At 40.2% G+C, this 27,005-nt stretch overlaps 1 protein-coding gene across 3 annotated transcripts in view; it reads right to left on the bottom strand.

The window, feature by feature from the left end:
• Positions 1-27,005, bottom strand: part of Gng12 (G protein subunit gamma 12) — a 134,377-nt gene that overhangs the window by 61,677 nt on the left and 45,695 nt on the right. For all 3 annotated transcript variants that reach the window (XM_070025758.1, XM_070025757.1, XM_070025759.1), the window contains exon 2: positions 13,843-13,895. The gene's annotated coding sequence lies outside the window, so the exon portion shown is untranslated. The remainder of the gene's footprint in view (positions 1-13,842; positions 13,896-27,005) is intronic.

The raw sequence follows: 27,005 nt of genomic DNA, 5'->3' as shown, positions 1-27,005 counted from the left end.
CTAGCATAATAATGAAATTGTTACTGCTTTACCTATTAGTGACTGAAAGCTACTCTCTGGCAGTTATTAGCAGTAAGTGTAACAGCCAATACAAAGGATTTAAACTAGCAGGATTAAAGAGAAATAACAATGTGTACAACTGAGTGGGTCCATAACTTATGATCTCTAAAATTTCCTGTTTGTGGTTTAAAAAAAAAAATCCTGTTTTCTGGTTAGTTTTCTATCTTACCATAGTCTCAAGGGGGGAAAAGCAAGTGTCTGTCCAGTGATGCATTGTTCTAACTAGCACTGGTGGTGGAGGCTTTGACAAAGCCCACAGAAAATTTAATAGGTAGGAGCCTTAAACCTGGTGGCATTTTAAACATTTTACTCGTTATATGTATGAAATACTATTCAACCCTAAGTTTAAAATAATGGTATCAAAGCTGGAAAAAAGAGAAGAAAAAAAGAAGGAAAGAAAACAAAAAGACAAAGAAAAGGAAGCAAATACACATATCAAGTCCTCACAGGCTGACAATGCAGAAACAGTGAGTGTCTTGGTTGGCTCATTTTAAGTAATTCTCTAGTTCTCCAGCAGGGGGCAAAGTTGCCTCACATTTCAGTATCACTGACAAACTCAATTTCACAGTTTGATTTTTACATGGTGCTTGCCACAAAAATGCTCATTTACAAAAGGGCTTCTTCTTCCATATCTTCTGAATGCATCTGACACTGACTGGTGAGGAAAGCATGCCAGCCCTTTGGTGCAGACGGAGGCAAAGGACATCTGGAGTTCTGGCCACCCCATTCTAAACTTGAGGTCAGAGCTATGTTTCTATCAAAGCTGATACAGTTTCAGAGATATTCATATTCTCTCTTTTCCTTTTTTCTCTCCCCTCTCTCCTTCCTTCCCATGTGAGATAGTTATTCTCATTATCTATCTATCTATCTATCTATCTATCTATCTATCTATCTATCTATCTATCTATCTATCTATCTACCTACCTATTTCTGCCCCTCACCTCCCACGTCTCAGAATTTTCCACTGGGTCTATCTCAGCCAGCTGATGTTCCCTCCCACTCTGCCTCCTCTGCAGGGCCTCTCTCCAAGCAACCACAGGGCTGCTGTATGTCCAAGAGCTCAGCCTTTGCTTCCTGCAGGAATGGTGGGATCTTTCCACACTGTGGAGCGTGTTTGGTGGCTAGGAAGAAGCCCACACAGCAGTTCCTGGCTGGGCCTTCCTTCCTCTCCGTTTAAGAGTCAGGAGTCCCCTGTGGGAGCTCAGGTCTGGCCATATAGAAGCACAAAGAAGGGGTATACACAGAGCTAATAACTATCCCTAGGAGAGGCAAATTTGAGATTGACATCTTGGTGATTCTCCCCCGTGCGTCCCCCCCTCCCGAGGAGAGAGGAGAGGACTGGAGGGTGTGCCAATCAGTTCTTCCTTGAGCAGGCACAGGCCTGATTTTTGTGGATTCTGAGTCTGACAGGATTTTTTTTTTTTGTCGGTCGTGGGGCTTGACCTCTGGGCCTGGGCACTGACCCTGGGCTCTTCAACTCAAGGAGAGTGCTCTACCACTTGAGCCACAGTGCCACTTCTGGTGGTTAATTGGAGATAAGAGTCTCACAGATTTTCCTGCCCAGGCTGGCTTTGAACTACAATCCTCAGATCTCAGCTTCCTGAGTAGCTAGGATTACAGGAAGGAGCCACAGGCACCTGGCTTCTGACACTATGTTGAGGGTTCTCTTTAGATAAGAATACAAAGTTAGGAATGCTACATGAGCTTCAGAGCATGAGAAGAAGCTAGTGGCCCTGAAAGACCACAAACTTTACCTTAATCACCAATGTTAGCTCTTGTGTGGGCCCTACCATTGAGCAGTGTGCAGGCAAGAGGCATGCCCAGCCTTATCTCCATAATGGAAACCAAGTTTCTCTAAAACCACTGGGCTTAGTCTGCCTCAGTAAATGGACTTAGGAACCTCAGAAGGAAGCGTGCATAAGACAAGCAGCCCAAAGTCTTCCTGCATGCAGATACTGTCTGGCCAACCAAACGTCTGCTGACAGCCACTGGACTGCATGTCCCCTCCAGCCTGTGCTACTTTCCTCTTTCTGGCTGAAAAGCCATGTTTCACAGTCCACATAAAGAAAAGCTACTGCTGGGCAAGGCGTTGTATGCCTGTGATCCCAGCCACACAGAAGTACAGGTAGAAGATTGCAGCTCAGGCTGGCATTGGATGAAAATTCAAGAATCTATATGAAAAAATAAGTGAAGCCAAGAAGGGCTATCGTAGAGTGCCTGCTTAGCAAGTGCAAATCTGAGTTAAAACTCTAGTATCACCAAAAAAGAAAAAGAATTCCTCGGGAAGAACGTATGACCCAACACAAAAGTAGGCTTCTTGCCAGGCACCAGTGGCTCATACCTGGCTACTAGGAAGGCTAAAAAGTGAGGATCATGGTTCAAAGTCAGAGTGGGCAGGAAAGTCTCTGAGACTCTTATCTTCGATTAATTACCTGAAAATCGGAAGTGGAGCGTGCTAGCTTGGAGCAAAAGAGCTCAGCAACAACATCCAGGCCCTGAATTCAAGCTGCACAACCAACAACAAAAAAAAAGTGGGCTTTTTTGTCATCTGGATAATCTACTCACTAAAGGTGTCCAGGCATAGGAGACAGTGTTACAGAAATCAACTCAGCCAATAATGCGGTGGTCCTCACTGTATGTATGCCCATAACTGCAGGGCATATAGCACTGGAAAACCAGGTGGGGGTAGGGTTGAAGCTTTACCAACCTGGGACTCTTCAAAGCCCAGGACAGATCTTTAAGAGTAAAGCTATTGAGCAGGACACCTACACTATGCAAAAGCACAAAGCTGTGGCTTAGCAGTCCATCTCTACTGTGGTCCAGCGCTCCACACTTGCCTGGACAAACCTTGTCCTCAGTTTGGGTCATCCTAGTAGTTGAGACCTGCTTCCTTCTCTTCTACTGTGGGAGATCACACCTTCTGTGAAGATCTCCTTGTTATTGAGAAGTGCACAATAATTATGAATTTAGAACATTTAGCTACTCATAGCCATGACTATATACTTTTATAATCCTTGTAAAAATAATATACAAATTTCTCAGGACTAGGGACTTGGCTCAAATGGTAGTAGAGTGCTTGCCTAGTAAGGCCATGGCCTTGAGTTTAGTCTCCAGTGCTGCAATAAAAATTAAAGATGCACATTCACACACATGTATATATGTATATGCATGTATACATGTATGTAAACACATTATGCACACATAAACACACATTTCTCTTAATCCAGCAGCAAAATTACTTGCCCAAATCTTAACATCAAAAAGGTGAGGCCTAAAAATATGGAAAGTTGTTTAATAAAATATGGAAAATTGTTGAATTTGGTCAGTATGGTATGTTTCCCACATGTACAAGTACAGTATTTTAAGCCAATCAGTTACTAAGTATTGTTTCTTACACAAAACAGTGAGAACATCTTGCATATAAAAGTGGGTTAATGAAGCAAAAGAAAAAGTATTCTTCAAATTCTTATCTGTAAAATGCAGGCAATACTGTCACAGGAGAATAATGGCCATCATTATTTGTGTGCTTACTGAGTAGGGAACCTCTATGTTAACTGACACAGAGACTGAGGTTAAGAGAGAAGCAACCTGGTAAGGTCACAGAGCTAGCTGGTAATAGATCCGAGCCTCAGCAGGGTACCTTTAGCTCTGTGCCTGCTGCCTCTGCCCCAGTATTATACTACAAAGGGCTGATGCATTTTGTAAGAGGAAAAATTTTAAAACAGGTAGTTGCACTACCTGTTTTGGCTTTCCTTCAAAATACTATTTAAAAAAATTTCCAGTGTCTTCAAAGATTTTAGAAGTTTAAAAACATTGTCACAATGGTCCAATAGTAATAGCTACCATTTTTCTAAAACATGCTGCACTTAGTTCATTATATGCATTGTTTCCTTTAACACAGCTGTCTTGTGAGACAAATGGTATAATTCCCACTTCACAGATGAGGAAACTGACACTCAGAGTTAATCCACTCTTCAAAGTGTCTGAGTAGCTGAGGAAATGTCTAGATTATAGTCTATGTGTCTCTACCTCCTTCACTGCAAAAGAAAATGCATTTTATAAGTGTATTACCTATTTCATGCTTCCAGAACTTTGAGTGGCCACAGGGAAACTGCTATATTCTTTCAGGCAAAAAGATGAGCAGTTCAGAGGGAGTATAGGTTTACTTTCTGAGCTCAGAACGCAGTATCACTTAGGCAGGTAGCTCATAAGATAGGTCAGCAGGAAAAGAGGGGGAATGAAGGCTGAGGTGTAGTTCAGTGGTAGAACACTTGCCTACCATGCACAAGGCTCTGAATTTACCCTGGAATTGCAAAAAGAAACAAACAGAAGGGGATGGTATTATACTTACCATCTCTGTTAACAGCCAAGGAAAAAAATAACATGGCTTCCACCTGAATGTATTATAAAGTGCGGCCTTTCTGAGGAGATAGGACCATGAAGGAGATATTAAAAATGTATTTAACACATTATTAAGATCACTGTCCCCAAAGTGACTCCAAGCATCTTTCCAATATGAGTCTCCGTGGAGGGTAAGGTCCTAAACACAGAGTAACTTAATTGTTCTAGGACTCATGGCTGGAATGGCCCAATGTACAAATAACAATGTCAACTAGAGAGGCTGATTGACAGTGTTTGGTGTGAAGAAGGTAGAGAAGTCTGCCCTCCAAAGGATACTTGAGAATTACAACTAAGCTGCAAGTAAAGTGGAGAGGGCAGATCTCTGGGGTAAGGTGGAATGCTGCAAGGCTTCATATTGCAGAGTTCATAAACTGATCAACACGCCCTCATGAGGTACAGCAAATCAGCTCTCAGATCAAGAGAGACTATGTCAGCTGCATGAGTATGGGAAATGGTGATTGAGCAGTTTCTAAACACACACTATCTTACTATGGTGGTTCTATCAAGTGTACCCTGTAATGCAGGTAGAGAAAAATTACTCAGGGACAAAGGTCAAAGGCTTTCCTGTGGTCACAAAAGAAAACAGTGACTGAGCCTCACTTTAAAACCCTGCCATCTAGGTCCATTCTCTCAGATAGGCACACACACACACACACACACACACAACACACACACACACACACACTCCTCTTAAAGGGAACATTACAAGAAGCTTTGGCTTCAGCGCCACACACACACACACACACACACACACACACACACACACTCCTCTTAAAGAGAACATTACAAGAAGCTTTGGCTTCAGCGCCACACACACACACACACACACACACACACACACACACACTCCTCTTAAAGAGAACATTACAAGAAGCTTTGGCTTCAGCGACACACACACACACACACACACACACACACACACACACACACACACACACACACACACACACACACACACACACACACACACACACACACACACACACACACACACACACACTCCTCTTAAAGAGAACATTACAAGAAGCTTTGGCTTCAGCGCCCAGGCCCGGAGTTCAAGCCCTATGACAAACAAAAAAATAAAAGAAGATTTGGCTTGGGAGGAACAGCAGCACCCTTCCATGTCTAAGTCACCTGTAAACCCAAAGGGATGGTTTGGGAGGACAGGAGGGAGCAGGAGAATGTCCCATGCTCAGATAGCAGGGGATGAAGGACCACTTCAGGGTGTTGACATGGAGTTTCATGTAGTGGGTCAGGGGTTAAGAGTTAATATAACAAGACACTAAAGTGGAAGTTTCCACTGCAGCATCAAGATTCAACACTGGGAAATTCCAAAGCAAGGGCCCAGGCTGTAATGTGGAAATTTCTGAGAAATCAATCTAGCTGGCTCTAGGACCCATAAGGAAGATAGGAACAGGATGGGACAGTGGAAAGAGAAGAGCAGTCAATGAAGAAATGCTCTGATCCCTACTACCCCCAACATGGGTGGGTAGAAATGGCTGCACCATCATATCAAGCCTAGAGACGGGTTTCAAACGCATCACTTGAATGGAACTGCTGCCTGAAGGACTAAAATGTGGGAGGAGGGTGGGACTGCCCACCATAGAGTAGATGGTTTTGTCCCTTCCCCGGCAGGACATGAAGAAATGGGAGCACTCTTAGGTGCTGGCCTAGGTCTCCTCAGAACAAATGCTACCCATTAGCACATGGGCTTAAGAGTCAGAGGACTCCATGAGAGGGCCCACCTGGGGACCAGGAGCTGCTGAGGGAGAGCAGCAACCAACCGGAGGAGAGTACTTCCTGATCATGGGCAGTGTAAAGAGAAAGATCTGACAGAGAAGGCTTGGAGAAAGGCACGGAAGGAGTCAGGAGTGAAAGAAGTCCCCTTTTTACAGGAGAAGGAGAGCACTGGAGCTTGAGAACATGGGGGAGGAGGAAGGGAGAAAGGAAAGAGAGCTTTGGATTTTAAGTGGCCTTAGGACTTTTCACTATCTGAGTATCCAAGAGGTAGAAAAACATACCCCACCAAATAAACTTGAAAGGAACAGTGGGAAACGAGAAGAAAACCATGGCTTAATCATGTCTTACGAGCATGTTGTATAATGTTTTAGTTACAGCTAACATTTGCTAAGCACTGACGGCAGGCACTGGGCCAAGGACTTCACAGACATTACCTCATTCAGTACCCCTAACAACTCCACGGGGCAGGTATCTTTGTCCCTTTTGACAGGGAAGGAAACTGCAACTCAGAAAAAGTTAGGTCACACAGGGTGGGTAAGTAAGTAGAGTTCTTGGAACCTGTACTAGACCAAGTGTGACACCTAACCTTGAGCAGCTCTATTCACCCAGATGAGTGGGGTTTTCAGAGAATATCTATAATTGAATCAAGATCCTTCCTACCCTTCTTCCTCAGGAATCCCTGAGTGAGAAAATCAAAGAGGAGAGTTTGAAGAACAGACCTGCATGATCTCAGTCAGTGATCTCTTCCAACACAAGGATTCTACAATCCTATCATCTGAAGGTGGGAAGGGAGAAAGAGGAGGACCCATAGCAGACGGGTGGGGGAAAAGGAGACAATGTACAAAGGCAGCTGGAAGGTGCTGGTTCTAGCAGGTGGTACTATAACAGACTTTGATTCTCAGAATTATAGTCATGTGTATAAATACAGTTCAGATAATGCACAGAAAGCACTTAGTACACAGCCTGGTATTAGATAAATGGCAACTATGATTGCTTACATATAAGCCTAAAAACCTCAACGTATAATTTAATGCAACATGCTCAGCCACTGACATCACTGTGTCTGTTTCATCAGAAGCTATGTTTACTAGGGACACTAAACTTCACTAGTTGAGTCAAGGCCAGAGATAAATGTATAAGACATAAACTAGCCAAAACTAACACAACTAGAGCAAGTCAGGCAAATAATCCTTCAGAAATAAGAGAGTGGCTGAGTCAAACAAGAAACTAATGGAAAGCATGATGCTTTTTCCAGCAGAATAGTACATGCACATCATTTTTGAAATAATTACAGAAGGCTCAACAAATCCACAGAAGCCCAGCCAATGCCTCTAGGTTAAGAAAGACTGCTGTAGATCCTTGAACATGAAGTCCTCAGGACTTACCATGGGTCCCTTCCTGATGTCCTTCACCACATGCTCATGGTTGGTAGTCTGCATTGTGACACTAAAGTTGAAGTACACAGAAATATCACCCAAGTTGAACCTAATTTTCGACCTTCCAAGTTTTTTTTTATTTTGTGCTGGTACTGGGGTTTGAACTCAGGGCCTATGCACTGTCTCTTAACTTTTTTGCCCAAGCTGTGTGCTCTACCACTTTGATCCCAGCTCCACTTTTGGTTTTTTGCTGGTTAACTGGAGATAGGAATCTCAGAGGTTTTCCCTACCTGGGCTGGCTTCAAACCGCAGCACACAGATCTCCTGAGTAGCTAGTATTACAGGTGTGAACCACTGGTGCCTGGAAACCTTTTAAATTTGATAGATTCCAAATGAAGAATTTCTAATTTCTCTTTCTTCCTTCTTCTGATAACAGAGCCCTTCCTGTTTCCATGGAGAATCCATTTCATGTAGTACTGGTTGGATTTGCTGTCTTTCAGGGACATGTTGACAACCCTGGTCACAAGATACTGCTGCCCACTGCTCACTTCTGGCCACAATGATTCAGGCAGGGAATCAAACTGGGCCAGTCAAGATGACTCTTTCCCATTATAGTTAGAACTGTAAGATCCAAGTGAGAACTGAGATCCAAGTGAAAATGATGGCCAAGGAGGGACAGTGTCCCTGAAAATGAAGCTGAGAGAGCTAAGAAGGCAGAGTACAGAGAGGGGCAGATGGGGAGAGAACATAAATAGTTGATGGGCAATTTTTAAGCTGTGTCTGAAGCCTGTGCAATTTGAACATACCAGTCATGTAAGCCAAGAAACTAGGTAAGATTTCTCTTGACTACAACAACCACAATAATAAACCCAATCAGAAGAAAAATAACTCCCCAAAGGAAAGTACTTTTTATGGGCAGTCCTTGTGGAATATTGGCCTCTTTTCTGATAATAATAATAATAATAACAATAATAATAGTGACCAAATTAATATTGTTTCTGTCTATGAAATACCCCACAGAAAGTCTGGGTTTAACATAACTCCCATATCAGCTTCTGTACCAGTGGTTCATCTTACCAGTACTGTCATTAAACAGACACTACTTGTTTTAATAAATTTTAAGGTTACAAATCTGAAGAAGAATGCATAAATTGCAATAGAAACATAATTCAGAGTTGGCTACTATTAATCAAGTATGTGGTTTAGAAGGAAGTTCCATGAGCTTCTCAAACTCACTCCAAAGGAACTGAATAGTCCAGTACAGGAAGTGGTCCAGAGTTATGGACATCAGAACAGAAGGGCACATAGATGTAAGGATAGAGAGTCATACAGATCAAAGCAGTCAGGGTCAGTATAAACTGTGAGTATCAAAAAGCCATTCTATAGATGAAGTCATAATTTAGAAGGACTGGTCGTTGAAAGAAAGAAAATTCAGAGTAGTAGCAGCAAGTTGTTTTTTTATTCTTTTGGGAAAGGGATGGTAAGTAGATTGTAATCCAGGTGCCAAATCTAGTCTACAGATAAATGCCAAGGCTTGACATCAGGAAGCAATGTCAATCTGTGAAGTCCATCATGAGGCTAGAGGAAAGGGGGGCAATGAATAAAGGTACTTGTTATTCCAGTGGAAACTACTCTTCTCAGCTCAAGCAAGGCCAACAAAGAAATGAATACCTGTCCTGAAAGGGTTTTTCTTGGACCACACTCAGGTGTTACATCATACTTAAATGGAGCCTGGTCCACTGTACTTACTGAAGGGATCCTGGATGTTATTCTCCTCAGGAGCACCCTGGAGAACCAATCTTCAATTGCTCACATTGCTTCTTCTTAGTAATTATTAGGCTTTATTTTCTGGCCACTGTGAATTGTTATATGAGTGTGTGTGTCTTTTCTGGGACTGCCTGCTCAGAAGCTCAAGGGCCAATGATCTGCTGGCAAATGTATAAGCTTCCACCATAAAATGGGGCCTAATCTTACCTCAGACTTCACCCTACTTTCCTTTTCCACGCATTTCCATTTTCACGGCTTTTTCCCCCTTCTGAAACTCAATACATTATATGGATATTTAAAACCCATCTTAAAAATTCTGAAAGAAGATAGGCACATAGACTAGACCACCTCAACCAAAGTAACAGAAAACAGACTAGCTATATCAAGGAAACAAACAAAATAGGGGGAAATGTTAGTGGCAATGTAAATACAGAGAGATACCTGTATACCTATGCTTACAGCAGCACTACTACTACAACAGTCAGGACGTGGAACTTGACTAGATGTGTAAAAACTGATGGTTAGAGAAAATGTGGTATGTATTCAACAAATAGCCTCAAGAAGAACAAAATTCTGTCAGATGCAGAAAAATGTATGGAAGTGAAGATCATTTTGAAGAGAGACAAGTCAAGCTCAGAAAGACAAATATTGCATGTTTTCACTTATATGTGGAAACAATAATATGCCACGATTTTAAAAGGGACTTTTTTTAAAAAAAGAAATCAACAGGTAGAAGAGGAGAGGAAAGGACATGATAATGATGTACATGAAAATACTATAGAAGTACATTATATGAAACAGCATAATGGAAACCACTAAAAAAGGGGAAGGAAGGGCTGGGAAGGTGGCTCAGTGGTAGAGCACTTGCCTTGCATGCCTGAGGCCCTGGGTTCGATTCCTCAGCACCACATAAGCAAAAAGAAAAAAGCTGGAAGTGGCGCTGTGGCTCAAGTGGTAGAGTGCTAGCCCTGAGCTGAAGAGCTGAGGGACAGCGCCCAGACCCAGAGTTCAGGCCCCATGACCAGACCCAAAAAAAAAAAAAAAAAAGGAAGGAGGGAAGCTGGGTGCCAATGGCTCATGCTTATAATCCTAGTTACTCAGGAGGTTGAGATCTGAGGATCATGGTTCAAAGCCAGCTTGGGAAAGAAAAGTCCCATGAGACTCTTTATCTCCAATTAATCACTAGAAAACCAGAAGTGGCGTAGTGGCTCAAGAAGTAGAACGCTTACCTTGAGCTGAAGAGCTGATGGACAGCGCCCAGGCCTAGAGTTCCAGTCCCACAACCAACAAAAAAAAGGGGGGGGAGAGGCAAGAAAAGAGGAGAATAGGGAAAGAATAACAAAGAGAGAATGAATGTGATCAAGAGTATGTTACATGCATGTATGAAATGGTACAATGAAACTCAATTGTAAAATTAATTTATACTAACAAAAATGATAGAACATACATCGAGCAGCCAGTGGAGCACATTTTACAAGTACTGCCTACTCTGGCAGTGGTTATGGGGAAGCTCCAAGCGAGCAGGCTGAGGGAGGGGTGGTGGCTTTGGATAGAAATAGTCCTGGGCCAAGCTGCCAACTCAGCAAACACCTGAGTCGTCTTCTTGTCTTCCTTCTGTCTCGACTTACCTCCTGTACACTCCATCCTTCCTTGGGTGACTGAATGCCCTCAGGCCTATCCCTGGGCACGGAGCACCTACTTCTCTTTAGTACTATAGTTTGTTCTTGTTACTCAATTCTTCCACCAAATGAAAATATCTCCTACCTCTACAGGACTTTGTGTTTGACCTTGTCAATGGCTGATAGCTCACCTCCCTTCCTCTCTCAGGACAGGAACCTTTTAACAAGGTATTTTGAATGATAATAATTCGTCATGTAAATGATGCACTAATGATAGAATATACTATAGAAATGGTATAGATGTAAGCAAACAGGTGGGCAAATCATTTTGTAATTCTGAAAAAAGCTCCATGTACAGCAGCTAACATTATTCTAGCATACAGTTATCATTCAAAAACCAGTAGGGTATGGCACCCTCCAAAAGAGAAGTATACACATTACCTGAATTGTGAAATGGTAACCCCTCTGCACAACACCTTCATGATAACAATAAAATTATATTACCAAAAAACCCCCAGTAGACACTACTTATTACCACTACTGCCATTATTACGTCTATCTCTTCCCAGCTGCTGCCTAACTAGTCATTGCCTAGGGCTGTACCACCATCAGGCAGATAACTGTTCTGCAAAACATTGATTACTCACAGATGCACACTCAATGGATGTGTTTAAATTACACTGTATCACTTTACACTGTAAAACTTTTGAACATACTACATCTTATTATCTTCCCGGCAATTTTCAAGCCAAAAATTATTTTTACATTCCAAATAGGGAAAGATTGCATTGATAAGGTCTAACGTAAATCTTATTAAAATTTTTTTGTTCTTTCTGTAACAAAAACAAGTGATGGCCAGCTGCATAACCACCACATCAGAATCATGGGGGTGCTTTAAGATCCCTGGGTCAACCTCAAATCTAAGGAATGTGCAAGACCGGGTAGAAGGGACTATGTGTGTCTGTATTATGGCAATGGATGCAGTGTCCAGGCTGCTTCTTGCTTGACTAAGTTCCCACTGCACTCTCAGCCCATGCTGTAGGCCACTAAGAAGCCATATGGAACCTTCTGCTCTCAAAGAGTTAACAAAGCAACCAAGGAAGAAAGAGCAGCCAAGTGAAAAGAGTCAAGAGCGTACTAGTTGGCTTGAAAGGAGTTCAGAGTCAGTGAGACTACAGATAGCAGGAGTGAGGTCATGATACAGAGAAGGGAAGATTCCATTAGGCCTTGTAAAAATGGGGAAGATTTCCATGTAGAAGAGGTCTGCAGAATGAGACGCTTTGAAGATAAATGGTAAAAAGTGAAGTCTGGCAAGAATAAAGGAATAGTGGGAGGTGAGCGAGAAAGCACAAGGCCAGATAGGTAGAGTAGAAAAGTCAGAGAGAAGCCTAGGCTGGTATGACAGCTAGTGTGGAGGGGCAGGGATGGCTTCTGGTCAGAGAGGAGCATCCTGTAAGGTGAACTGAAGGGTGACTAGTGTGAGCTAGTGTGGCAGTACAGCGTTGCAGGGTTGAAAGGTGGAAAACCTGGTACCCACAAGGCCACTGAGGAGCCCACTGAACAGACTGACATTTTAGATACCAAGAAGTGAGTCTATGATTCTACGTGTTACTCATCAAGATGGAGTCAAACTAGGCAATGAGATGAGAGCATGACCTGAGTCTTCTTGATATGCATGTGGTTCATATTCTACCCAGCTGTGATCCATAAACACTACAGAAGATGGCCAGGTGGTTATACTTCTCCTCCCTGTAACCATGCTCCTTGCAATGAGACTGTGATGAGATCCTCGCACCAAGAACGCTTACCTATACCTCCTGAATCTAGGTTACCCATACAACCTGCCTTAGCCTACAGAGTGCAGTGGGAACACTTGGCCTCAAGACTATTCTGTCTCTCTTGACACCAGGCCCAATCACCAAGTGAACAGAGCACTTCATTGAAGAACAATGAAGAACATGGCTTACCATTTCAGCCAACAGCCAGGTGACCCACAGGAAAAAAAAAAGCCTGTCCTGATTTGGACCTGATACATGAATAATCTCAGTTGAAACTAAAAGAATTACAGAATTGGCCCAGAAAATTAAGCAATTGCTGTTTTGAGTGAGTGACTTTGTTTGTTATACAGCAAAAGCTAACTGCTACACTCTGACAATAACAGAACAGCTGCAATACCAGTGATTCTACATGAAGCCTGAAAAGCATTTCCACTTAAAAAGTGCACTTTTTTTTCTTGGTTCTAAAGGATGTTTTCTACTAACAGAAAACTGTTGTAACTAGTTAACAGTCATGTTTGGGTAAGTTGAGAAATGAGATTAAAAAAAAATAGATCAGTAAGCAAAGGAAGAGTTGATACTGTCCAATAAAAAGAAATGTACTCAATACCTGACTTATGTAACTGTAACCCCTCTGCATATCACCTCTGTAATAACAACTAAAATACAGATCAGTAATAAGGAGTGTAGCTCTGATATGTTATAGCTGTGTGTCAATTTTCATTATAACACACTGCAAGGGACTGTGAATTCCTTGGCTGAAGTAACAGTTTGTTATTTTGGATACTATTTGAAACAAGCAGACCATCAACAGGAGCCTGGAAATAGTTTCATTACAAAGCAAAGTTTTTATTTGAATAATATTTGGTATGCAGTGGCTTAGCTCTCCCTTACCCATGTTCTCAGCAAAAGAATATGAGTTGCTCTTTATTTTTTGTTTTTGGAAGGCATGGGAACATCATAAATCATTCTGGAAAGGAAAAAGTACAAATATATAGACATCTAGTCATAGTACCGGAAAGGATACATCTAACTTAGAAGTGTGAATATCATTTCAAAAATAATGTCAGAGTCACTTTGTTTTATAAAGAAAGAGCAACTTACCAGTAAAATTTAGTGTGGTCCAACGTTTTCAGGTTTCAAGTAGGAGAGTGAATCTGAAACAGAATTAAACAAACATTCTGTAAGTAAATCACATTCGGATAGTGTGTTTTGGTCCCAAGTGACTGCCATAAAGTTGAGTATTTATTCTTTTAGTTAAAGATTAACAAAGCTTTTTCTGGCTCCTAATGGAGGAGAAAGTGTATTTTTTTTTCTACGTTTCAACTTCTTGAATAGAGAGTGTTTTCTCATCTAGTTCAGGGAGTGCTGAAAGTCTGAGGCTAGTATAACTATAAATGGTAGTGTTTTCATCCAAACCCCTCTAAGTCAGCACAAGCCTCCTTAGCTGGTGCTTTTCCCTTGGTCTCACAGCCCCCTCTGCTAGGACCAAGTCAAGGCTCCATCTATGGACTCTCGTAAAAACTGCTGGTCAGCCTAACCTGAAGGACAACAGGAGGGCATGCCAGACTTTCCAACAGTGGACAGCAGTAAAGTTACCACAAAGTTTTGTCTTATCAATAATGGTGAGCTTCAGGGTGTGTTATTCAAGAGAAACAGAATGCAAGCCATGTGTGTAACATTACATGTGTTATTTACCACATTAAAAAAGGAAACCTGTTAATTTTAATAATAGTTTAAACTTAACCCTTTATCCAGAATACTATCATTTCATGTAAAATTAAGACATTTCACATTTTTAACCTAATTTTATTGTGTATATTTGAGGCTTACAACATGACATTATGAAATATACATAAATATTATAAAATAGCTGCTAAGCTGATTAACATATGTATCATTCCAGTAGCTCTTTGTGACAACAGTAACTAAAATGTACCAATTTTAAAGTCCCCAATATATGTTGGATGTATGGCTCAGGTTGAAGGGCACCAGCCAATGAGTGAAAGTGTCAGATACTGAGGTCAAGTACCAGTCTCAGAACAACAACAACTAAAGTCCCTAATATGATAGTTTTATTCACTTTGATCCTCATGTAATAAAGCAGATCTATAGGTTGGTTCATCCTATGATACAAAGACCTGCATCTCTCCTTTTCCTCCTCTCTTTTTCATAGGACATCTTCACAATGCAGTTGTATCTCTCAACCCAGGATAGCCACAGTACAAGTAGTCAATAGCACACAGGGCTGGTTTCTACATGCAGGACAGCACAGGTCTGGGGAATACATTTGTGACGATCAGGTGCTGGCCAATCAAGTCAAAAGTATATATAAATTTTATTCATCCATTTTCTTTTTCCCAGTGATCCATCATAACCTCCTTTAATAATGTCATTTCAATGGAAATCATAAAGTAGAGAGAGCAAATATACAGCATTTCCTATGTGCCTGTTCTTGTTCCTGTTATTTCAACTAACCCTCACAAAAATAACTTGAAGTGGTAGTCTATCATCATTCCCATTTTGTAATGAGGAAATCAAGGGAGGCCAAGTCACTTACCCAGGGTTATAAGATGGTGACATTCTGCCTGTATTCCATGCTCTTAGCCAATATACTGTCAATTAAATTTGAACAGCTCAAAATAGGGTAATTACTTTTAGTTTTAATTATAATCATCAAATGATCCAAGTTTGCTCTCATAACATGTTTAGATACTAGCAGTGATGGCAAATTGGGAAGGTTACTGATGTGCTAGAAAATTAAATTAAAAAACAATTTGGGATGGAACAGGAAAACCAGTATAGCAGGCCTGGGTTCCGAAGAACTGCAACGAGCCTGTAGGGCCTGTGTGAATGGCCCAGGCGGAAGGGAGAGGTGCTGTATGTGAAACTTATGAAAAACTTTGTCTTTGTGATTTTTCTCAGGGAAGGGTCCACTTATGATTATAGTAAGACATGCTGGTATCTGTCTTTGCAGAGGTAAGGAGTTAAGACTGGAAGAATTAAGTCAAAAGCATGTAAGAAAACACATCCTATCCACTTCATTAATCTATATTTAGTGAGCCATTAATCTATACTCAAATTCATGCACAATCTTCATACCCATATCAGATAGGAAGAAGGGTGGTAAGTCGGTCAGTAATACCATTTAGAACCCATGGGGGGAGGCCACTGCAAGGCACTGTAGCCTTGTCTTACATGGGAACTTGAACCTGCTGAACTTCTTCAGCTCAAGGCTACAAGCTCAAGTGTTCTACCACTGAGCGGCCTTCCCAGCCCTGTCCTCTAGGTTTTATGATCTAGTCCAAGCACCTCAGCCTTGTCTGAAAAAGCTCACATGACCTCCTGTCTGTCCCCATTCCTAGCACTTCCAATGGGCTCTTTGTCCTTCAGCCACAACTCTTAAGTACCAGTAGTATGTAGTATTATTCAATTCAGTTAACAGTTATGTGGCACTCTTTCTGATAATAACAATAAAAGCTGGTCTTTATGGAGCTATAGCCAAGTGCTTCACAAGCTCTGCTAACCCTTTTAGTAATCCTCTGAGGTAGATTTTATTGCCCTATTTAGCAGGTAAGTAAACTAAGGCATAGAAGTTAAGTCAGTAGTCTAGCATCATAGGCCTGTCAGTGGCAGTACCAGGCTGTGACAATCTGGTTCCAGACCTGACATTCTTTTTTTTTTTTTTTTTTTTTTTTTTGTCGGTCATGGGGATTGAACTCTGGGCTTGGGCGCTGTCCCTCCTCAGCTCTTCAGCTCAAGGCGAGCGCTCTACTGCTTGAGCCACAGCGCCACTTAACAGCTATCCCATTCCTGCCAACTAGGCACCATTACTATCTACTCTCATTGTCCCTTTAACTCTGCCACTGCAAGTAACTCAAATTTCTCATTTATTGGTCCTTGAAAATTGAGAATCATCCTGTAATTCATTTTTGTCTCTACAAGACCTTAGTAAGGTGTTTGGTGTGTGTGTGTGTGTGTACACACACTCATATACAGAAACCTATCATGATATGATATAATATATAACATAATACATAATATGTATGATAATGAGTAGCTATATATTACATATATTATATATTACCTATCATATAATTTATTATATATGATATAATATATAACATAATACACAATATGTATTATGAGTAACTATATATTACATATATAATATATATTATATATGATATATTATATAATGTATATTATAATATCATGCATATTATAAATATATAAAAAGCCCAAAACTAGTAACAACAGAGTAGTCTCCAGATATAACAAAACAAATTTTAACTTCATCTTTTAAATCTATCCAGTACAGACGAAACAATTATTTCCTGTACTTGCTCAATATTAGAGGGAACAAAACAGCGCAGGACAGACCATATTTCCAAGTTCATCAGCTTCATCTTCTCTGTATATAGATCTTAAGTAAAAGTACTTGGTGGACTTGACTGGTAGTGTATGCTACGAAAGACACATTACAATTTGGCCTCTGGGATGGATAATCTTTGCCCTGAATTCTATGTTTCTTTCTGTTACTACCTAAACTCCTCCTGGATGACTGTGAAAAGTAATCTTGCAGGATTACTTAACAGTAGACAAGATCTGGAACACGCGCAGACCTCTGCAGACAGAACACACTCTTTTTAGCTCACATCAGAGATTCCATCAAGGCTCTGGCCCACCCTACCACTCACAGATTTAAAAATTAACCCTAACACCCACCTTGCCCTCTGCGTCTGAGTGCAAAGACTTTCCATGAACAGGGATAGCAACATCATCTGTCACTAATAAATTACAAATGTAGTTTGATTTGCTATCTCATCTCCCTCTACAATAATAACAATATTAATTTAGCTATTGCTGAGAGGTTTACAGGCATAGATTGTGTTCTAAGCATGATGGTAGTTGCTGAAGATAACAGCAGTGAGTAAGGAAATAATTTCTGATGAGGTTCTTATTTGTAATGGGAGACAGAAAATGAATACGTATAGAAAGAAGTAAAAAGATAATTTCCAGAAGTGTTTAAGTTCTAAAACTTTTTTTTTTTTCATATCAAGGAGCAATGTGACCTAATGAAGAGTTTGGCTACATCTGCTTAGCAGTGCTGTGAAGGAGTCCGAAGAGGCATCAGGGGCTAAGGGTGGCCAATTCTGAGCCTCTTGACTGTTGGGGTGAGATATATGGGTACTTTTCTATGATGGTAGCAGCAGAGATGGAGAGAAGTGGATAGGTTTCTGGGACAATTAGGATTTGCTGATGAGGTAGATGTGGGACATGAAACCGAGATTTTTTTTTTCACTCAAGCAACTGGGTCAACAATGACTTCATTTACTCAGGGAGAGAAACAGGTTGAGCAAGAAAGAAAATCAAGAATTCTGACTTGACCTGGTTAACTTTGAAACATTCACAGACAGAAGGCAGTATGAAGTCTAGAACTAAGCCAGGCATGGTGGTGTACACCTAAACTCCCAGTACTCTGGAGGCTAAGGAAGGAGGAACATGATTTCAAGGGCAGCCTGGGCTACATAGTGAGTTCTAGGCCAGCCTGCGCTATAGAGTGAGACCTTGTTTCAAACTACCAAAACAAACAAACAAAGAGAAACCCAATACTGTGCTCCCTAAAATAGTTACCATCAGTACATATGGGTATTTGAACTTAGATATAATTAAATATTATCCCATTTGCAATTGCTCTGTATGGACTAGCATAGGTATAAAACATTTCCATTGTGAAAAGTTCCTTTGAATGGAATTTGTCTAGAATGCACACAATAACCTCTTGGATTCTTTTCATTACTATAAAGTTTATTGCAATTATAAAATAGAAAGTTATAGTCCTAGAAGACTATTAGCTTTGCACTGGCAGTTGGATTCTGATTAGTCTCAATGTATTTGTTTCAACTTTCATTTTAATATTCTAGGGGGAGGGGAAACACCTGAAGTCTGACTCTCAGCTCTGTCCTTATTACCAGTGACTTTTGGGAAGCCACTTACTTTGTGTGTGCCTTCAGTATCCCACCTACAAAGTGAAGAGTTAACTAGAATACACTGTGCTAAGAATTATGTTGGAGAACATTTCCAGTTCTGGAGAGATGGCCACTGATCTCTATTCAAGTATATTTGGTTTCACTTGTAAATTTGTATACAGTATTATTTCAAGTGGCAAAACAGATGTAAAAAGGTTTGTGACACACACAAAGGACCCTATTATTGCGATAAATGGTACATGCTCCACTAAGATGGGGCAATGGCCAGGCACCAATGGCTCAGGCCTGTAATCCTAGCTTCTCAAGAGGCTGAGATCTGAGGAATGTAAGTTGAAGCCAGCCCAGGCAGGAAAGTCCGTGAGACTCTTATCTCCAATTAACCACTCAGAAAAGGCTGGAAGTGGCAGTGCGCCATGACTCAAGTGATAGAGTGCTAGCCTTGAGCAAAAGAAGCTCAGGGATAGTGCTCAGGAGGCCCTGAGTTCAAGTCCCAGAACTAGCAAAAAAAAAAAAAAAAAGATGGACAAAGTCTAGGAAAAATTTTGTCTATTATATGTCTTTTATTATATCTGGAGAAATTTAGCTATTATTGCATGCTGGCAATAAATCAATGCTGTATATGTCAAAGAATCACAAATTAAGTCTTGGGCTCCAGTGGTAAAAGCAGGAAATGAAATGTCAATATTCTGCCCATTGTAAAAGGACTCCTGGCTTAGCAAATGACACACTGAGAGGTGAATTGGCCCACTTTATCCAGATGGCACCACCCCATCATCTCTACCTCAAGACTGGGTCCTCCCTGGAAGAGCTGGTCTAGGCTCTTCATTCTTAATCAGCAGACTAGAATTTTGCTTTAATTGTGGAGCTGGTGGTGCATGTTCTCAACTAATGCATGGCTAAGTTGAAGGTAAAAGTATTACGATAAAGCCAAAGTCAATATGATATTTAAAAAGTATACATGCAATCCTATTTTGTTATACTTTAAGAAGACACTTGAAAACATGAGTGAAAAATAAAATCTTGCCAGGTGTTGACGGTTCATACCTGAAATCCTAGCTACTCAGGAGGCTGAGATCTGAGGATCATGGCTCAAAGTCAGCCTGGGCAGTAAAGTCCATGACCCTCTTATCTCCAATTAACTACCAGAAAACTGGAAATGGAGCTCTAGCTCAAAGTGGTAGAGCACTAGCCTTGAGCAGAAAGGCTCAGGAACAGTGCCCAGGCCCTTAGTTCAAGCCTTACAACTGATAGAAAAGAATAAATAAAGAAAAATAGAATCTTGTACAGAGTATATTTTCCCCATTTTTCTATGGAAAGGGCAGTGGCAATTTTAGAAGGATGGCAAGCTTCTCTGAAATCTACCCCATATTCCCACCATCCTGGTGCTATCTATTTTTGACTTCTACTTTTGATAGACATGTATTTTTGTATGGTGCTGTCTGCAGTTTATATGTCATTGGTCATAAATTAAGTAGAGGCTTGAGAGTTGGGCAGATCTAGGGAAATATTGGATCCTCAACTAAAAAGCTTCAAGTCTTTAAACAATTTATTTCTAACCCTCAATTTTCCACAGTGTTAAATGAAAATAAATTTTGCATAAATAGCTATTGGAAAATATTAGCATGCTGTGAATACATTTTTAAAAAGCCTTCATAAATGATGGCTATTATTTTCTTCATTTCACCTTAAATCTTAATTATTCTGTGTATGTTTCTACACATATGCACAGTATTTTTCATATTAAAAAGCCATAAATTACTGAATCGGTACTCCAAGGTTAGGTATTTAGGTTAATGTTAATTTTTATTATTATAAATATAATTTCATTGGACATCTTTGTGATTTAGATTTTTAAATTCTTTAATCTTATTTTTCTAGCTTCCTTAAATTTTACAGAGGGATTGTTAGGTGTTTTTCCTTCCTTGAAGGAGTTTTCACTAAAATAGAATAATACCAACAAAATAATGAATAGATCCTAAAATCCTAATATTTATTTTTGTTTTTGCTGTTGTTGTTGGTCATAAGGCTTTAACTCAGGGCCTGGTAGCTATTTCTGAGTTTGTTTTTTGTTTTTTATTTTTGCTTAAGGCTAGTACTCTACCACTTTGGACCACAGCTGCACTTCTGGTTTTCAGATGGTTAACTGGAAATAAGAGTCTTACGGACTTTCCTCCCCAAGGCAGTTTTAAACCACAATCCTCAGATCTCAGCTTCCTGAGTAGCTAGGATTACAGGCATGAACTCTATGTTTTACGTATAAAATGATATTATTAGTTTGTACTTCTATAAGAATGAACCTTTTCATGTTTATTAATAGTTTGTGTTCTTGAAAAATGTTCTTTGTTTATTCATGGGTTAGAATATTATGAGTATCAACAGTTACAATATATATATATTTGTTACTAATATATCCTAAAACGTGTAATTTTAAGTTAACCATCTTTTCACTTACATGGTATTGAGCAAATAATATGCAACAACATATTTAAACCTCATGGGCTATGGAATTACTTCTTGGCAAATGGTTTTGTTTTTTTAAATTGTTTTTCAAAGCCCATTTACATCTACTTTGACCTTCTCAGCAAGGCCGAGGGAGCTGGGAATATAACAACCTTACTGTACAGCAGGGAAATTAGGCTGTAGACCAGCCAGGTAACTGTGGCAGAATCTATGAATTCTGGAGTTCTCAAGGCTAGATTCTGTGACTCTCTTTCTGTGACCCATAGGACTCTAATGAAAGGATGCTTGTTAGGTAAATGAAGAGATGGGTTTTTGTTCAATTGTAGCTCATTGTTTCAAGCACCAGTTCTATAGCAGAAGGCCTTTACAGAAGCCTTTACATGACCAACCTGAACTGCTGCACTGGAATCTCAAGAAATGTCAGCGAAGTTAGTGAATCTACCAAAATGGTGGCTAACCTTACCATTGTAGGCAGATAATATAATCTGAATAACTTATACCTAAATTATGTTTTACATTATCATGATATAACCTGACATTAAAACCAAGTCTTCTCCCAAGGATTCCCTTGTTCTTTGGCTCAATTGAGACTACTCCGCTCCCTGCATGTCTATAACTTTTCCACTTTCAACCCTCTACCATAGGTTTTTAGACTATGTTGAATTTCTCTGCATGGTAAAGATCCCAAGTCCATTCTCATTTTTAGTTATATTTACCAAATTGCTTGGGCAAGAGGAGCACAAATTCAGCGTTTTACAGAGATGAAAGAATTTTATATAATTAGAGGAGATAGGTTAAAATAAAAGCATTAAAGTACAGATTGCATCAACTGTGTGCTCTTTGCTACATCACTGTATTTTGGCAAGCATACCATCATGAAACAGTTCCAATGTGTCCTTAGGCCAAAACCAGTATTAATCAGAATGCCTGTAACTGTCTTCCACCTTGAACAAATCTGCATGATTCTATAGGTTAAATATGTTATGCTTTTATTTACAAATTCTACAACTCATTCCTCAGAAAACAGTATGTGTACATACACACACATGCAACAAGTACTAAAGTCCTGGTCAGCATACAGAACATCTGTTTCCTAATACAGGAAAAATCACAGGAAGTGATTAATGTTAAATAGCAAGCAAGAAAAATAATCTGGATTGAATTATTAAACAAAAACACCTAAATTCACAATGTAACATAGCATAGCCTGTGAGTCGCCAGATCTTCAGAGGTAAGAGGAAGATTTCACATTGTACTGAAATACTTTGTCACAGGAGAAATATTTTGAGTTCATGTTAAAAAAATAAACATAGCACTGATGACCCCATGCTACACAATATACTCCTCCACCTCCCCACTGATATTTATGTAACCCTGGCAGGTTGGGTTGGTGATTTTGTGTTTATTTTCATAAAGTTGCCAGTGCCTTACAGAACAAATGAAGAAGTGACTGAACTAGAAGGCAGTTTCTGAATGGAGAGGACTGGCTCTTCTATGAATCTAGTGTGGTTCTGTCTCCCCAGAAGACTGGAGGGACAGCTACTGACAGCCACTCAGTGAAGCCACATAGCAAGTCCAAAACAAACCACAGAGGAAGGGGAGGGGCAGGTTACAGCTTGTTCCCCGAGGTCTTTTTAAACTGCTCTAGTAGCTACTCTGTACATGGCAAAGCAGAAGATGTTTGGGGTACAACACAGAACAAAATATGTTGCCCTTCCTTGAGGAGACTAAATAGTAAGTCCTACAGCTACAACTACTACTACAGCTCTGGTGGCATATAATTGTAGTAAGTACAAGGAGGTCTGATCGTGCAGAGGAGAGTGCCTAAACCAGCACAAGATGATCATGAAAGGCTTCCAGGAGGGAACAGTATTCAAGATAACCTGAAGAATGACTAGGGTTCACAAGAGGAAAAGAATCCCTATATGTCACACAGGCTACAAAGGGCTTAGAGTATTGGGGCCAGAGAGCCAAATGAGAGAGACACTCTAAGAAGCAACTGTCAAGCAAAACCCAACAATGGCCAATGCAGAGAGAACTATGTGGTCCATAGAAATGATCTGGAATCTCCAGCATCCTGACACTGATAAAGCAAGCACTGGTAGAGAAACAGCCATCTGGGGACATGAATACTGACTACTCTTGGGAGCCACAATCTCATTAGAGATTGGTTCCAATTCCAAGGAAAAATCAATAACTAGCTTCTCGACCTAACAAGACGGGTACAGTGAGCAGGCCCCATGACAGCCCCATTTACAGGTAAGCTGCTGGTTTTAGCAGTTTTTAGTAATATTCCTTTCTACTAATTGATCTTGCTTCTGAACTGGGAAAACAATTCTCACTTGCCCAGGATTTCTCTAGGTTTTGTGTTTTTATTTTTTTTGTAGTTCCTGTTTTTTGTGCCTGTCCTGGGGCTTGAACTCAGGGCCTAGGTGCTATCCTGAGCATTTTTATTCAATGACCACACTCTACTACTTCAGCCACAACTCCACTTCTAGCTTCTTGGTGCTTAATTAGAGATAAGAGTCTCACAGACTTTCCTGCCTTGGCTGGCTTCGAACCTCGATCCTTAAGACTTCATCCTGAGTAGCTAGGATTACAGGCATGAGCCATTGGTGCCAAGAAACTTACTTAATTTTAAACTAGACATTCCATGTCCCAGGTCTCTCCCCCTACCTCCAGTATCACAAAAGCCAAGATAGCTGTTTATCAGATTCCAAATCTGTGAGGCATATGAAGTGGGCATTAGGAAGGGTGGTCTGTGACAGGAATTGGTGCATGTGAGCTATCGTACACTAGCCTGGACAGCTTGGGACTGCTCTGAAACTCAGTATCATTTGTAGTAATTCACAGTAAAAATACTTGCAAAGCAAAAGACCAGGTAGGGCCTACTGATTAATCATGTTAAAGTGAAAGAATGATATCCTTAATACCTTTTGTTAATAGTAGTTAGCCAAAATATTCTGAATTCAATGCTGTTTCCATCATTGAGAATTACTCAAATGTCTCTCAGTATAGCTTTTGATATTGAAAATCTTTTAAAAATAGTGTGCTACATGTAGTATACGAAAGGTACTAGGAATCTCACAATGTCTTACTGCAACGGCTTATCATCTTACTGTTCAACAGAGTTGCAAAAGCTTCAACAGCAACAATAACACATTATAGCCTCCAAGAAAAACATCTGTGGCAATATATTTGACCAACAGAAGGTGGTTGGTCAATATATGTACAATTGGCCCCAGGACCGTGCATGCAATGCAGCTATGTTTGAGCCTTGGCTAAAGCAGTCTCTGAGCTGCTACACCCAGCTCTCACATGGTAAGAGGAAGCGAGGGCTGTTCAAGCCCACATATTCTTTCCCTTACCGCAGAGTAATGAGTAAAACAAGTGACATAGCCTTCAGACAGAAGATACAGATAAACACCAAGGGTCTATCAGTAAATCCTGACTTGAAAACCATCCTACCAGGAAGCCCAGCAAACATCATCTAGGCCCAATGTGCTCTGAGGAAACTGTATCATAGGAATGGATGAAGATGTGAGCCTTACCATTTTTCTCTGACAAGAAGCAATGATGTGACACATTTTTTATTAGTTTGCAATGAAAAAAGATTTTCAAAATCCAATTATGCTTGAATAGAGCTATTGTAAAAAAAAAAGCTGAATTTTATTTTTAAAAGCTGAATTTTATTTTTAGTAAGTTTTTTATTGTGAAAATACCATACAGAGGGGTTACAATTAGATGAACAAGGTAATGAGTACATTTCTTAGCAATCATTGTTGTCTCCTCCTTTGTTTTTCCCCTACCACCCCTGCCCTCCCATCTCCACAACTACACTCCCCCCCTCCTAAAGTCGTAAAATTCAGTTTTTGACATAGGATCTTATACATCTCATTGTTGCAATGGGTCCACCTGTATCCCTATTTAAACAATTTGTATTTTTTCCTTCCCCTCCCCAAATTATACTGACATTAAATACAGTGAAAACAGGAGTTATACCATGGGGAAGGGACATACAAAGCAACAAAGAAAGAATCACATGGTACCTTATAAATACATTAGAAACAATAGCAAGAAAGAAAAAACCATTTGTGTCCTTATCTTGGGGTTCATTTTGCCTAACATTATTTTATCTGACCTTTTCTGCTTGACTCAGACATATACTAGTTATTGCAAATAAGGGAAACCATGGGACCTATATTTCTTTGGGCCTGGCTTACTTCACTTAATATAATTTTTTCTAAGTCTTTCCATTCCCTAACAAATGGGGAAAAAAGCTGAATTTTATTAAACACAGAAAGTAGAAAAAATACTGAGTAAAATTTAGTAGTATTTATATCTGTTAGTAAATATTATATTTGTTTCCCTGTTTAAAAAAAATCCCGTTTTATTGGAGCATTTTGGGTAATTGAGTTCTGCGATCAGTTGGAAACAACTGACCAACATGGCTCAGTCCTCTCATTGCATCATTTGTTGAGATCCATACTTCCATCCCATTTGGATGGAGTCATCACAGAAATATTCAGGTTATGTCCGCTGTGCACCGAGGAGGCCCAATCAGGACAGGATGTAGCAAAGGCACTGCCTAAGTCTAGATTGGAAAAACAAGACACAGAAGGTTTTAGTGTCATTTTTCCAGGCCTTTGGTATGTGTAGATGAGCTGACTTCCTCAGGCTCTGGGCTCAGAAAATTCTGTCAGTGGAAATTGCTCCTCAGGTAAGACTGTGTGATATTTTGCCAGGACCCACATGTTCATATGTGGAATAAGTATGATATAAAATATCCACTCTGGTTTTGGGATCACCAAAACATAGGTAAGTACTGACATTTTTTCCCTCTTTTGCTAGGTTGTGGGACTTGAACTCAGGGCCCTAAGCACTGTCCCTGGCTGTTTTGCTCAAGGCTAGTGCTATACCACTTTGAGCCACAGTGCTACTTCCAGTTTCCTGGTGATTAATTGGAGATAAGAGTCTCACAGACTTTATTGCCTGGTTTTCAATCAGGATCCTAAGATCTCAGCCTCCTGAGTAGCTAGGATAACAGGTGGGAGCCACCAGCACTGGCCATGACAATTATTTTTTCCTCACTGAAAAAATCAACCAAAGGACTAGGTAAGATACATTCTACATTTTTGTATCATTAGGAGATCCATAGCTTATTAAATAAAAAAATCAGACAAAAAAATCCAACTGTGTTAATGAGATCCAACTGAGGCCACAATTTAATAGGAAGAAGACAACAGCAAAAACAACAAAAACTTCATAGAACCACCTTACCTGGGTAATACTAACTTTGCTACCTTTCTTGTAACAGCTCGTACCCCTCCCCCTCGCATGTTTCATACATGCTGAATTGTATGGACAATCTATGTCTCATCGTTTACAGAAGTAGACAAGTATGTAGTTACTATGCCAAAAAAAATGAACCAACAAAACCCTGAGACAAGGAAAAATACCACTTACCATCAAAGGGATTTAAAGGAAGCTCAGGAGCCAATGGCCCATGCCTATAATCCCAGTTACTTAGAATGAAATTTGGAGGATAGCAGTTTGAGGCTAGCCTGAGCAAAAAGTTTGTGAAACTCCATCTTGACCAATAGCTAGGCACGATAATACTTGCTTGATATCCTCCATATTGAGAGAAGCATAAATAGGAGGATCGTGGTCATGGTCTAGACTGGATCAGACAAAAAATGAGACCCTATCTCACTATCAACCAGAGCAAAATAGGCTGAAGAGGTGTTCCAGTACCTGCCTACTACCCAGAGTCCTGAGTTCAAACCCTAAGACTGCCAAAATTAAATAATATGC

The sequence above is a fragment of the Dipodomys merriami genome, unplaced genomic scaffold (assembly GCF_024711535.1).
Source record: "Dipodomys merriami isolate MVZ:Mamm:240054 unplaced genomic scaffold, mDipMer1.0.p SCAF_172, whole genome shotgun sequence".
NCBI classification, from domain to species: Eukaryota; Metazoa; Chordata; class Mammalia; order Rodentia; family Heteromyidae; genus Dipodomys; species Dipodomys merriami.
This window is presented reverse-complemented; position numbering and strand designations above follow the sequence as displayed.